Here is a 12193-nt window from a genome sequence, read left to right on the forward strand (position 1 = left end):
CCTAGTCTGAGTCCCAGGCCCCAGCCCCAACGCTAAGAACCATTCCTGCTCACTTTAATAGCAGATGATCCTTAAACCTTATCCCTCTATTTCTTTTGCATATCAAAAGACTTATCAGGGGACTGGAGAGATGGCTCAGTGGTTAAGAGCACTCACTGTCTGCTCTTCCACAGGTCCTGAGTTCAATTCCCAGCAACCACATGATGGCTCACAACCATCTATAATGTGATCTGATGCCCTCTTCTGGCCTGCAGGTGTATGTGCAGGCAGAGCCCTGTATGCATCATCATCATCATCATCATCATCATCATCATCATCATCATCACCATCATCATCGACTTATCAGTGACTGACCAGGCTCATCCCACCCAGGGGAAGGACTTAGGTAGTTTAGTGGCCTTATTGTCTGTCACCTCTTCCTCTGTGCCTCTTTTTTCTCAGAGTCACATCTAAGGGTTTGGAACAGTAAGGACCCTTTGATAGGAATGAAGCCACCAGGCCCAGAAGTTGTAACCTTCTACCATCTGGGATAAAGTGCATCTTCAACAAAGACTAGCTGGATAAATGTCAACTCTAGATAAAGTGGGAGCTGGTGGCAGCCACTGTCAAGGGCACTCCTAGTGACATACCTCTTCCTGGACAGTGCTGCCTGCCTCAGAGGGCCATCCCAGCGTGGCTTCTGCTACAAACAAGGGGGAGAAAATGGAAGAAATAAATTTTTAAAAAGTGGTCTGTTAGGAAGGAGCATGGAATTTCCTAGAAGGCTAAGTAGCTGAGACACAGAACACATTGTAGAATAATAAAGTTTTCTTGATTTGAACCTACAGAGAGTTTTAGATGAGTTTAATGCTATCCATGTATTAAGCACCTAATAGGATTAAGAACTGTGCTGGGCACTAAGTGTTGGGTGTACTAAGAACTGCCAAAAGTCCTTTGCCCCCATTCTAGAGCCAGATTCTCCCTGCCTTCAATGACTGAGAGAAAATGCCCCGCCATCACTAAGAGCCAATGTGATGCATTTCCACCTTTGCTACCATGATGTATTTTTCTCTGTACCCAAGCTTCATACCACCTATAAAGTCTGCCATCATGATGTGGTCTGCCACTGTCTCCATCCTTTCTCAGAGGCAGCCATTTTGCACGACATCCCCTTGGGCCTCTCTCTATCCTCTGGCCCAATAAATCTCTTGCCTGAGGTCTGTTGCGTAGTGTGATTTTTTTTGTGGCATCCTTTGGCTCCTGATCACCAAGATATTCACAAAACCTTTTCAATGAGGACAAACAGTTGGAAAGAAGACCTCCAGGACCACAGGGTTGCAAGTGGGAGACAGCCATCGACAGGTGGTCCCGCCTGTACCATGTGCACACTTTTAATGTCAGGGAGATGCAGTAGGATTGCTGAGAGGGGAATCCAGAAGCCTTGTCCCCTGAGCTGATGACTCTTACTGGCCCTAGTAAGCCATAAACACCATGGAGGTCAGGACTATGGTGCACACCTTTAATTCTAGCCGTTGGGAGGCAGAGGCAGGATTCCTTCTCGGTTCAAGGTCAATCTCATCTACACAGTGAATTCCAGGACACAGAGAGACCCTGCTTCAAATAATCAAAAATAAATAAATAAAATGGATTAAAAAACAAAACAAAACAAAACAAAACCAGGGCCTCATTATAAAGCCCTGGATGGCTTAGAACTCATCCCATAAATCAGATTGGCCTCAAAATTACAGAGATCTCCCTGCTTCTATCTCCTAAGTGCTGAGATTAAAAGTATGTAGCACCACCTCTGGCTACAATGGATATATTTATTTAAAATGTGAATGGACCAAGTACAGAGACCCACAGCCAAATAATATACAGTGAGAGACCTTGGAACAGTCAAGCTAAAATATTTTAAGTAACCCTAAATATCAAATCTTTCCTCTCAGGGTTCAGGGAACCCTGAGGAAAAGGAGGCACAAAGAGTGTAGAAGCCAGAGGGAATGAAAAAGAATAAATAAATAAAATGTGAAAACTTAGAAAGGGAGATAGTGGCATAAGCATTGAAAATAAAATCCAGGAGCTGGGAATGTGGTTCAGTTGCTAGACAGCTTGCCTAGAATACACCCAGGATGTGGACACACACCCACACACACACACACACACACACACATTCTCTCTCTCTCTCTCTCTCTCTCTCTCTCTCTCTCTCTCTCTCTCTCTCTCTCTCTCTCTCTTAATCCTGGCACTTGAGAAACGGAGACAGGAAGATGCAAAATTCACAGCCATCCTTGACTATGTAGTGAGACTGAGGCCAGCTGGGCTACACGACCACTTCCGTGGGCCTGACCTCAAGTTTTGAGACAAAGACAGCTGGGAGTGTGGCAGACAGCTTGTCCACCGGGAGGGGGAGCCTGTTTGCCTTGCCTGGAAGGCTCTTGTGGAACCTGTAGGATCTGCATTTCTAAGACTGGCGTTGCTGTAAAGAAGGGCTTGGAAGGCAGCCAGCTGTGGAGTAGGCAAGGCGGTAATCAGTGGGCGAGGTTAAAGAAGATGAGGACCAGGAAAGGAAGGCAAGACCCAAAGAGTCCAAAGGAACCAGCAGTATAGTGGATGCTGTGTGGACAGGAAGTCACAAGGGGTCACAAAGGGGTGAGAGGAAGATTAGTACCTGCATGATGACCATCATATCGGTAGAGGAGTAGCAGGTTCTGACTTGCAGATGACCATTCGAACCCCACCCTTGCCTTCCCTGGCCTATTTATTGCTGGGATGGAGTTTCCTTGTTTACATTTGGAACATTCTCTATAGTGCCCCAGGGCTGTCCAAAAGCAGCTGAAAGGACACTGGGACCTACATCCAGGTCAGTGAAGTCATCTCTTCAGGGACCTCAGCAGAGTCCCTCCCTGTGGACCAAGGCAACCTGTCATCCCTGCTGCTCTACTAGGTCCTCTGGTTGGCAGTGGAGTCTACAGTTGTATTAAAATGGCTAGCCGAAAGGGCAGGCCCATAACTGAGTTCTCTAGAGATGGGAAGGAACTGAAGACAGGCACACCAGGAGTAGCGCTTCCACGAGGTCTGAGGAGGCTGGGGATGGGGTCCCCAGAGCTGGAGATAGGCAAGGAAAATAGAGCCCACCAGGGCCCTGCCCTGTAAATGGTCAGGGAAGGACAGAAAGGGCACCTAGCGTGGCTCCAGACGAAACTGGCTTCCTCAGTAATAACACAGCTGCTGTTGACCGTGGCTTGCCCTGGCCAGGCTTGCTGCCAGCATTTTTGAGCATCTCATTTTATGCTCATAAAAGAGACCAAGCACATCCTCCTAATTACTATTAGCTCTTGCCTTTTTGTCCTATGGCTCTGCCAATTGTCCCATGCCTGCCTATGACCTCTCTAGCCTCAGACGGCGACCCACCGAGCCCTCACCATCTAGTTTCTGGCATAATCCACGGCCCCTCACCCAGACGCCTCCATTCTGAGCGTCTCTGAAGTTCGTGGGCCTTTCAGTCCTCACCCACAGTAGGGTCCTCATACTGGAGCCCTGAGGCTGTCAGGTGGTTACACAACCTATGGACACGCCTTCCCTGGACTGCCTCCCTCCTCCAACCACCAACTTCCTCCTAGGTGTCCCATGCCCGTCCAGCCTGTGGGCCCTTGCATCAGCAATGTCCTCTTTAGGCTCTTCCCAAAGGAAGTGCCCTGTGCTCCTGTTCCTAGGCCTACCCATTTGCCCTGCTTCTTTCTATCCTTACCATTGTCCCATATCCCAATCAGGAGTACATAGGGCTCCTGACCAGACACTGCTGCCCCGGCAACACTTCCTGCTATTCTGTTTTCTGCAGCACCCTCTCCTGTTCCAGTCCTGGGGAGGTCAGGTTAGCCCTTGGCATCCTGTCGCTTCGGTTCCGAGCAGTGTGAAATGCCCCCCCCCCCCCCCGGCCCCCCCCCCCCCCCCCCCCCCCGTTTCACGGCACACCATTGCCTCCTTCCCAAGGAGGAGACAGACAGCCCCTTCAGAGGACACAGGAGCTTCTACTTTCGGAAACTGCAAATTGACCCAGAAAAATGAAAAGCAGGACACTGAGTGGTCTGCTAAGTGAAGCAAGGTGCCTAGGCAGGGTGTAGGCCACGGGAGGTGGGGAAATGAGGAATCCAGGAGTGAAGGCAGTTTTGTTCATGTTTCTTTTTAAAAGACCCAAGAAACTAGTCCCGAAGTAGGAGAGCTTGTGGTCAGGAGTCAAGAAGACCCCAGCAGGACCCGGAGAGACAGTCCCTACACTGTGGCCATCCTCCTTCAGCAGGTGCCAATCCCACCCCTGTGACCACAGCTTAAGAGGCTCCAAATGTGTACCCAGCAGCCTCTGCTGGGATATTTTCAGGCACCTAGATCTGGGACCCGACAGCCTTTTCCATTCGGGGCAAGCAGGCACGGCCTGTTGTTGCAAGCCCATTATGTCTACAGGTTTCCTATCAACGTTGGGTCCCAGAGATAACTGCTGTAATGCCACATCCATCTTACTACCTGCCCACCTGCTGCCCAGTGACCAGAAGCAGAAGGCTGTCTCCTAAGAGTCATAGGCCATGCTTCTGGCTTCCTTCTCCACTCCCTAACTCCATTCTAGCCCCACCTCAGTCCAACATGGTTGGCTCTAAACACTTAGTGTCCCTCTTGTCTGGGAAGGAAGGAAGGAAGGGGCCAGGATCCCAAGGTGTGACTTCAATAAAAGAGGCGGCTGCACACACCTTTAATCTCAGCACTCTGAGGCAAAGGCAGAGGCAGAGGATCTCTGTGAGTTTGAGGCCTGGTCTACAAAGAGAGTTCCAGGACAGCCAGGGCTATTACACTGAGAAACCCTGTCTCAAAAAACCAATGAAACAAAACAAACAAACAAAAAGCAATCAATAAATCAGTATGTGGTGGTGCATGCCCGTAATGCCTCAGGGAGACAGAGGCAGGCAGATCTCTGTGAGTTCGAAGCTAGCCTGGTCTACAAAGGGAATCCAGGACAGCCAAAGCTACACAGAGAAACCCTGTCTGGGAAAACAAATAGAAAGAAAGAAAGAAAGAAAGAAAGAAGGAAAAGAAAGAGGGCGAGGCCTCCAGGTAGCTTCCAGAAACAGAGTTTGCATGGCCCCTCAGGCTCTCACACGGAAAAAGAAAAGGAAACAAAGACTAAGAGCCAGGGATAGCCCTCTGCTAGCAGGAGATGGACAGCCTGTTGCCTCAAGGCTATTGTAGTCCCTGAAATTCCAGCCCCAAAGATATTGCCTTTGCTTGTTCTGGTGTACACTGGCCAGGGCATCTCACAGTCAGCTGCTGACAGAGGCAGAGGGCTGGAGCCCTTGGCCAACGCCTCTCTACAACCCTGTGAAAAATGGCTGATTAGTGACAGACCCTGAAGAGCACAAATCCAGACTTGAGTTGTGAGGCTGAGGTCATGGGTGGGGGAGGTGGAGCAGGCAGAGGGATTACAGACCACGTGGGCGGTTTAGATCTTTGTCACACTGGTTGGCAGTTTCCGTCCTCTTACGCCCAAGCTTCCTTCTTGGTTCCCTGCCTGGCACAGGCCTGTTGGGGCGGGGGGGGGGGGGCGGGGGGGTGCAGCCAACTACAACCAATGGCAGTGCTAGGCAGGGTGTGAGCAAGGGTTAGCTTCACGGTTAAGACAGCCGGCACAGACAGAGCCGCCGCTGCGTGAGCTCTTGCTCGCTAAGCCTCAGTCTCCTCTTTCGTAAGTGGTGATGACGTGACTAACCAACTCTCACGGCCGCGCAAGGATCATACAAAGAATTATAGGACACAACGAAGGCGTGGATCAGGGCCTCGGTGTGAACTCAAGGATACTGATGTGACTGCGTGCGGTAGCAGGAGAGCTAAGGATCCTCCCGTACTTTTCTAGCTACTGTACCTCCCCAGCAGGTCTGTGCAGGTCCATCACTGCCTGAGAACTGCAGCTGTGACACTCACATACCCTTCCCACCCAAAGCCGCCTCCTCCACCCTACTCCACCCTACCCCATTCCACCCCCTTGTCCCCCACTGACCTCAGTGTCTGAAATTAGAGACTAGAGCTTTGCACCAGACCTAACCCTAACCTAAGACCACAGGCCCTACACCCACACCCGGCACACTGTGGTCCTTGGAGGTACAGAGGGGTCCAGCCTTGGCCTTCTGAGGGGCAGGATGGAAAGAGACAGATCTGACCTTCCACAGGCTGCAGGGACCCCGGGGGTCAGTCTGGCAACGTCCTTCCCCAGCCCATAAGGCCTGCCTTTCCTTCCCCCAGGCCTCTCATCGCAGCTTTCCAGAGCATCACTTCTGCATTTGAGGATTGTGGTTAGGACGAAATGCGAAGAGCTAGGCAAAGGCCTTTCAAGGGAGCTAGACACAGACAGACGTAGGCTACCTTCAGCAAAGCAGCAGGAACCTAGGACTGCCTGATCTGCCTGAGAGCCTTTCCACCTGGCGGTGAAAGCTGCAGGTCTGAGGTCAAGTCCTCAGATGAGTGTTTCTCCCCAGGCCTCTGGTTGGCTTGCAGGGGGCTGCCTTCTCCCCGAGTACTCCTGTGATCATCCTTCAGTGTTCATCTGTATGCTGAGCGCCTCTTCTTATGCAGGTAGCAGACTCGCAGATTTGAGTGAGCCTCCTTTAAGACAGGCCACGTGTAGATGCTAGGACTCAACACATGATGAGCACGGGACTCAACGCATGATGGTGTTTTGTTTTGAGATTCATTTTGTGTGTGTGAGCACCCCTTAGTCCGTCTGTCTGTCTGTCTGTGTGCATGTTTATGTGCACTACGTGCATACATGTGGACGTGAAGGGTTAGATTCCCTACAAGCAGAGTTGTAGTCAGTTGTAAACTGCTTGATGTGGGTGTTGACAACTGAACCTGAATGCTCTGCAGGATTAGTAGGTGTTCTCAACTGCTAAGTTATCTCTCCAGATCTTGCTTGGGCTCTGTTTTGCTTTGTTTTGTTTATCAAAACAGGGTCTCACTATGTACTGCTGGTTGTCCTGGAACTCACTCCATAGGCTGGCTCCAAACTCAGAGATCTGCCTGTCTTCACCTCCCAAGTGCTGGGATCAGAGGTATACCACCATCACCTAGAAGTTTGTTTGCTTGTTTTGCTTTGCTTTTTGTTTATTTGTTTGTTTGTTTGTTTTGAGAAAGAGTTTATCGCTGGGCTAGTGGTAGCACATGCCTTTAATCCCATCACTTGAGAGACAGAGGCAGGTGGATCGCTGTGAGTTCAAGGCCAGCCTGGTCTACAAAGAGAGTCCAGGACAGCCAAGGCTATACAGAGAGACCCTGTCTCGAAAAAACAAAACCAACAACAACAAATCCACCTGTCTCTGCCTCTGGAGTACTGGGATTAAAGGCGTGCACCAAGCCCGGCTATTTTTTGTTTCTGTTTCAGTTTTTAATTCTATCTATTCTTTGACAATTTTATACATGTATATAATGTGTTTTGATCATCTTCACCCTCCCCTAAACTCTCCCATCAACTCCCACTCCCTTTGAACCATTCCTTCCCAAGGAGACCTCTTCCTACTTCCACGTTTGCTTGTCCAGCCTCTCCTGCCTCCACAATCACGTCCTGGTCTAGACATGTGTTACCATTTGCCTGAATCATCCCCCCAAGGTCCCCCAACTGGTCTCCTTCCTGGATGCTCAGCTCGGTCGCCTCAGAGCAGCAGCAGAGAAGCCAGCCCTTCCCTAGTTGAACGCCCTCTGCTATTTCCCTGTCTTTCTGATGGCTCAGCGAGTCACACATCGTAAGCACCCAACCACAGAACAGCTCTAGCCATGTGGGAACATACTGACTGTTTTCCTGCCGCAGGACCTCTGCACTTACCACATATTCTGCCCAAGAGCACTGGGCTGACTCTCACCCTCCAGACCTTGCCTGGCAGTTATCAGAGGCTTTCTTGGTCTCCCTGTGCTAATGAAAATGGCTCCCAGTCCTGCCTCTCCCCTGACCACTCCCCTGCCTGCTTTCCTTTCTCCATAACACATGTCACAATATATGAGAAGGGCTGGGTCTGTTTTATCCTCTGCTGTGCATGCAGCATTCCATCTGTGTACACTCTATGAGCAATTGAGTGAAAGAGCAAATGAGCCGGAGGGAGCAGTGGGGACTAACCAACTTATTGACCCCTCTGCAGGAGGTGGCATGGCTTATCCCACAGACTTGCCTTCTGCAGCCACAGTGAAGAAGAGGGAGAGAAGCCAAGCAGAAATTCCCAGCTGAAAGAGAAGCTGAGAAGGAGGTCAGTGGTGCTGGGAGACAAGATGTGCTGAGAAGCTCGTGGTCTTGGTGAGAGCAGCTACTCCTGAGACAGAGACTGTAGCTCAGTTGATAATGTGTTCCTGAGTTCAATCCCCAACACCATGACCACACTTAAAGCAGGTTTGGTGGTGCTGGGCACACTCCTTTAATCCCAACACTCCAGAGGCAGATGCATGCAGATCTCTGTGAGTTCGAGGCCAGCCTGATCTTCAGAGTGAGTTCCAAGACAGCCACAGCTGGGCATGGTGGCACATGCCTTTAAATTAATCCCAGCAGAGACAGAGGCAGGCAGGTCTCTGTGAGTTCGAGGCCAGCCTGGTGTACAGAGTGACTCTAGGACAGGCAGAGTTACACACAGAAAAACTCTCTCTCTCTCTCTCAGAAAATAAAAAATAAAGTATAGAAGTTCAAGGTCATCATTGACTTTGAAACCATGTGTGTTATTGTTGTTTTAAAGCCACTCCTAAAATAAATAAATAAATAAATAAATAAAGCCACTTCTGTGCCCCAGTCTGCTTTTAGGCTAAGAGAATAAATGCCATTTATTTGCCCTTCATTGCTCTTAAGCCATTGTATTCTGAGGCTGCCCTTGGTTTCTGTTTTTCCTACAACACTGAACTCTCCTTGTCCTTACCACAGAGTCCACGATGCATGTATGTCTGGAATTCCTGAAAGGGCCTGGATGTTGCAGTTAAGGTTTCTTTGGCTTTTTTACCATCCAAGATAGTATATGTGGGTGCCCGTGTCCTTGGAAGTTTAGGAATTGCTTCCAAATCTGAGCCACATTTCACCCAGGCCCCTGCTGGGGTCTTTGGTCACCCCCTAGTGTTGTGGGATAATGAGCCCTCGCGGTTTGGAGACACTACCTCCTCTAGGTAGGGTCCTTGCTCTCCGAGTCACCTCCCTCCTAAGTTCCCAAGACAATAGGAGTGATGACATCATCCTCTGACCTGAAGGGATGAGTGTATATGTTGTGTGACCAAAGACATTATCATGCCATTCAGATCCAACTTGGGCAGCTACATAAACAAAAAGCCCCACCCCCAACATATTTGACAACTCATGAAAGATGCATCATGGGAGTTTCCTCTCCACTTGACCTTCCACCCCTATACACTCTAGCACAGTGATTCTTCAACCTTCCTACTGCTCCAAGCCTTTAATACAGTTCCTCATCTTGTGGTGACTTCCACCTTTTCCGAGACAGGGTTTCTCTGTGTAGCCTTGGCTGTCCTAGACTCACTTTGTAGACCAGGCTGGCCTCAAACTCATAGCAATCCACCTGCCTCTGCCTCCAGAGTGCTGGGATTAAAGACGTGTGCCACCATGCCCAGCACGATACAATTATTTTTGTTGCTTTTTCATAACTGAAATGTTGCCACTGATTTGTAATGTAAATATCCGATATACAGATGGTCTTAGAGACCCCTGTGAAAGGGTTGTTTGACCCACCCCAAAGGGGTCACGGCCCACTGGTTAAAAACCACTGCAGTCTAGCAGTTCCCTGCATCACATACAGTGAGGTAGGATGTCATGCAACTGGAAGGAAGGCTGGAAGAGTACGTAGAATCCATGTGAAGGTCTGAAAACACACACACACACACACACACACACACACACACACACACACACGAACGCACACACGTACGCACATATACACATACACACACGCACATGCGCATACACACTTTCTCAAGTGCACATGCTCTCATACGCACACAACTTCCTTAAGGCAATGTTCATATGCCTGGTCTTGTGAAGGTTTCTGTCTGTGGATCATCAAAACTACAGCACATCTACTGCCCAGAAGACAGAATTCTGTAACAGCAGATAAGAGTGAAAACGTATCTGGGCCCAGACAGGACAAGGTATCCATATAGCCAACCAATGTCAGGGCGTGCTGGGGGCTGGTCTAGCTTCCTAGGTCTGCTGCACCAGTACCCTGAGCTCGGTGACTCAAGAACAGAAACCCACTTTAGCTTAGGAGGGAAGCTGTGTGAATTACACTGGGTCACACTTCCTCTGAGAATGCTGGGAAGGACTTAGCCCATATGCATCTCCTGGCTTCCGGAAACTTTTCTAGCAATCCATTCCACACCAAGCCTGTAGAAGCTTTGCTGTGGCCTCTGCCTTTACCTCCATGTAGCTTTCTCCCCTTGTGTGTGCCCATGTTCTCCATAGGGCCCACACTACCCTGGACTGACCTGTCTTAATAACCTCAATTTCCATGGATCACATGTGCAGACCTAGAAATTAGGCCTTTAACATAAGAATTTGGAGAGGGAAGAACTCAGACTTTGTGGAACTGATGAGATCTGGAAAGCAGGAGGTAGGCTGGCTACAGGGGCAGCCCCCAAATGTCACTGTGGCTCTTCAGGACTTGAAGAGAAGTCAGAAATTCTGACTTTCTGTCTAACTGATCCAACAAGTTAAAAAAAAATCTCACCACTGTCCCCACCCATCCACCCACTGAAATGTGTCTAATATAAGTGGCCAACTTGTTACCCATGAAGAATCTCCCAAAAAGAGGCCATGTTTGGTTTGACCTAATTTCCAAAGCCAGGTTGGACAACACATAGGGTTGTGGTGGGAGTGGGTGAAGACAGTTGAGAAAGGAACTGCTGCTATGTATGCAGGAGGCCAGCCAAGGGCAGGGGAGGGAGGGGTAAGAGTGCAAATAGAGGCAGACTGGTTTCTCACAAGGCCCTGCTTCCCTCATACCTTAGGAGGACTTTTTGGATTTTACTGCCCATGCTCAGCTGTGCTTTATTTTCCAGAAACTTCTAGCACTGCTGAAAATGAGAAGTCAAGCCAGGTGTGGTGAAGCACGCCTTTAATCCCAGCACTTGGGAGGCAGAGGCAGGTGGATCGCTGTGAGTTCAAGGCCAGCCTGGTCTACAAAGTGAGTCTAGGACAGCCAAGGCTATACAGAGAAACCTTGTCTCGAAAAACCAAAAAAAAAAAAAAAAAAAAAAAAAAAGAGAGAGAGAGAGAGAGAAGTCTAGTGACCACCAATAGCATTTATTAATATTAGTTACTGTTCTTACTGCTGTGACAGAATGCCTGGCAAAGCATGTTAAAGAAGGAAGGTTGGGCTGGGCGGTGGTGGCACACGCCTTTAATCCCAGCACTCAGGAGGCAGAGGCAGGTGGACTGCTGTGAGTTTGAGGACAGCCTGGTCTACAAAGCGAGTCCAGGACAGCCAAAACTACACAGAGAAACCTTGTCTCAAAAAAAACAAAAAAAGAAGATGGAGGAGGAAGAGGAGGAGGAGGAAGGTTGGAGGGCTGGAAAGATGGCTCAGAGCATAAGAGCATTGTCTGTTCTTCCAAAGGTTCTGAGTTCAATTCCCAGCAACCACATGGTGCCTCACAACCATCTATAATGAGATCTGGTGCCTTCTTCAGTGCCTTCTTCTGGCATGCAGCTCACACACCGGGGCAGAATACTATATAAAAAAAATAAATCTTAAAAAAAAAAAGAAAAGAAGAAAGAAGGTTGGGGGTTGGAGAGATGTCTCAGCAATTAAGAAACACTTGCTACTCTTGCAGAGGACCCAGATTCAATTCCCAGCACCCACATGGTGGTTAATGCCTTCCTCTGGCCTCTCCTGGTACTGCACACACATGGTACACATACATACGTGCAAGCAAATATATATAACATAAATATATATATATATATATAACATAAATATAAATACATTTGTGAAAAAATTTAAAAAGATAAGCAGTGCCTGGTCCCATTGCATTGTGGTCAGGAATCAGAGAGCAGCAGATACTAGTGCTTGAATTGTTTTCTCCTATCCCATTTGTTTTTCAGTGTAAGGCCCCAGCCTCCACATTCAAGGGCGGGCCTTCTCTCCCCATCAGACTTCTCTAGGAATGCCCTCACACCCATGCCTCCTAGGTGGTTCCAGGCAAG

This window comes from Acomys russatus, chromosome 12 (assembly GCF_903995435.1).
Source record: "Acomys russatus chromosome 12, mAcoRus1.1, whole genome shotgun sequence".
Lineage (NCBI taxonomy): Eukaryota > Metazoa > Chordata > Mammalia > Rodentia > Muridae > Acomys > Acomys russatus.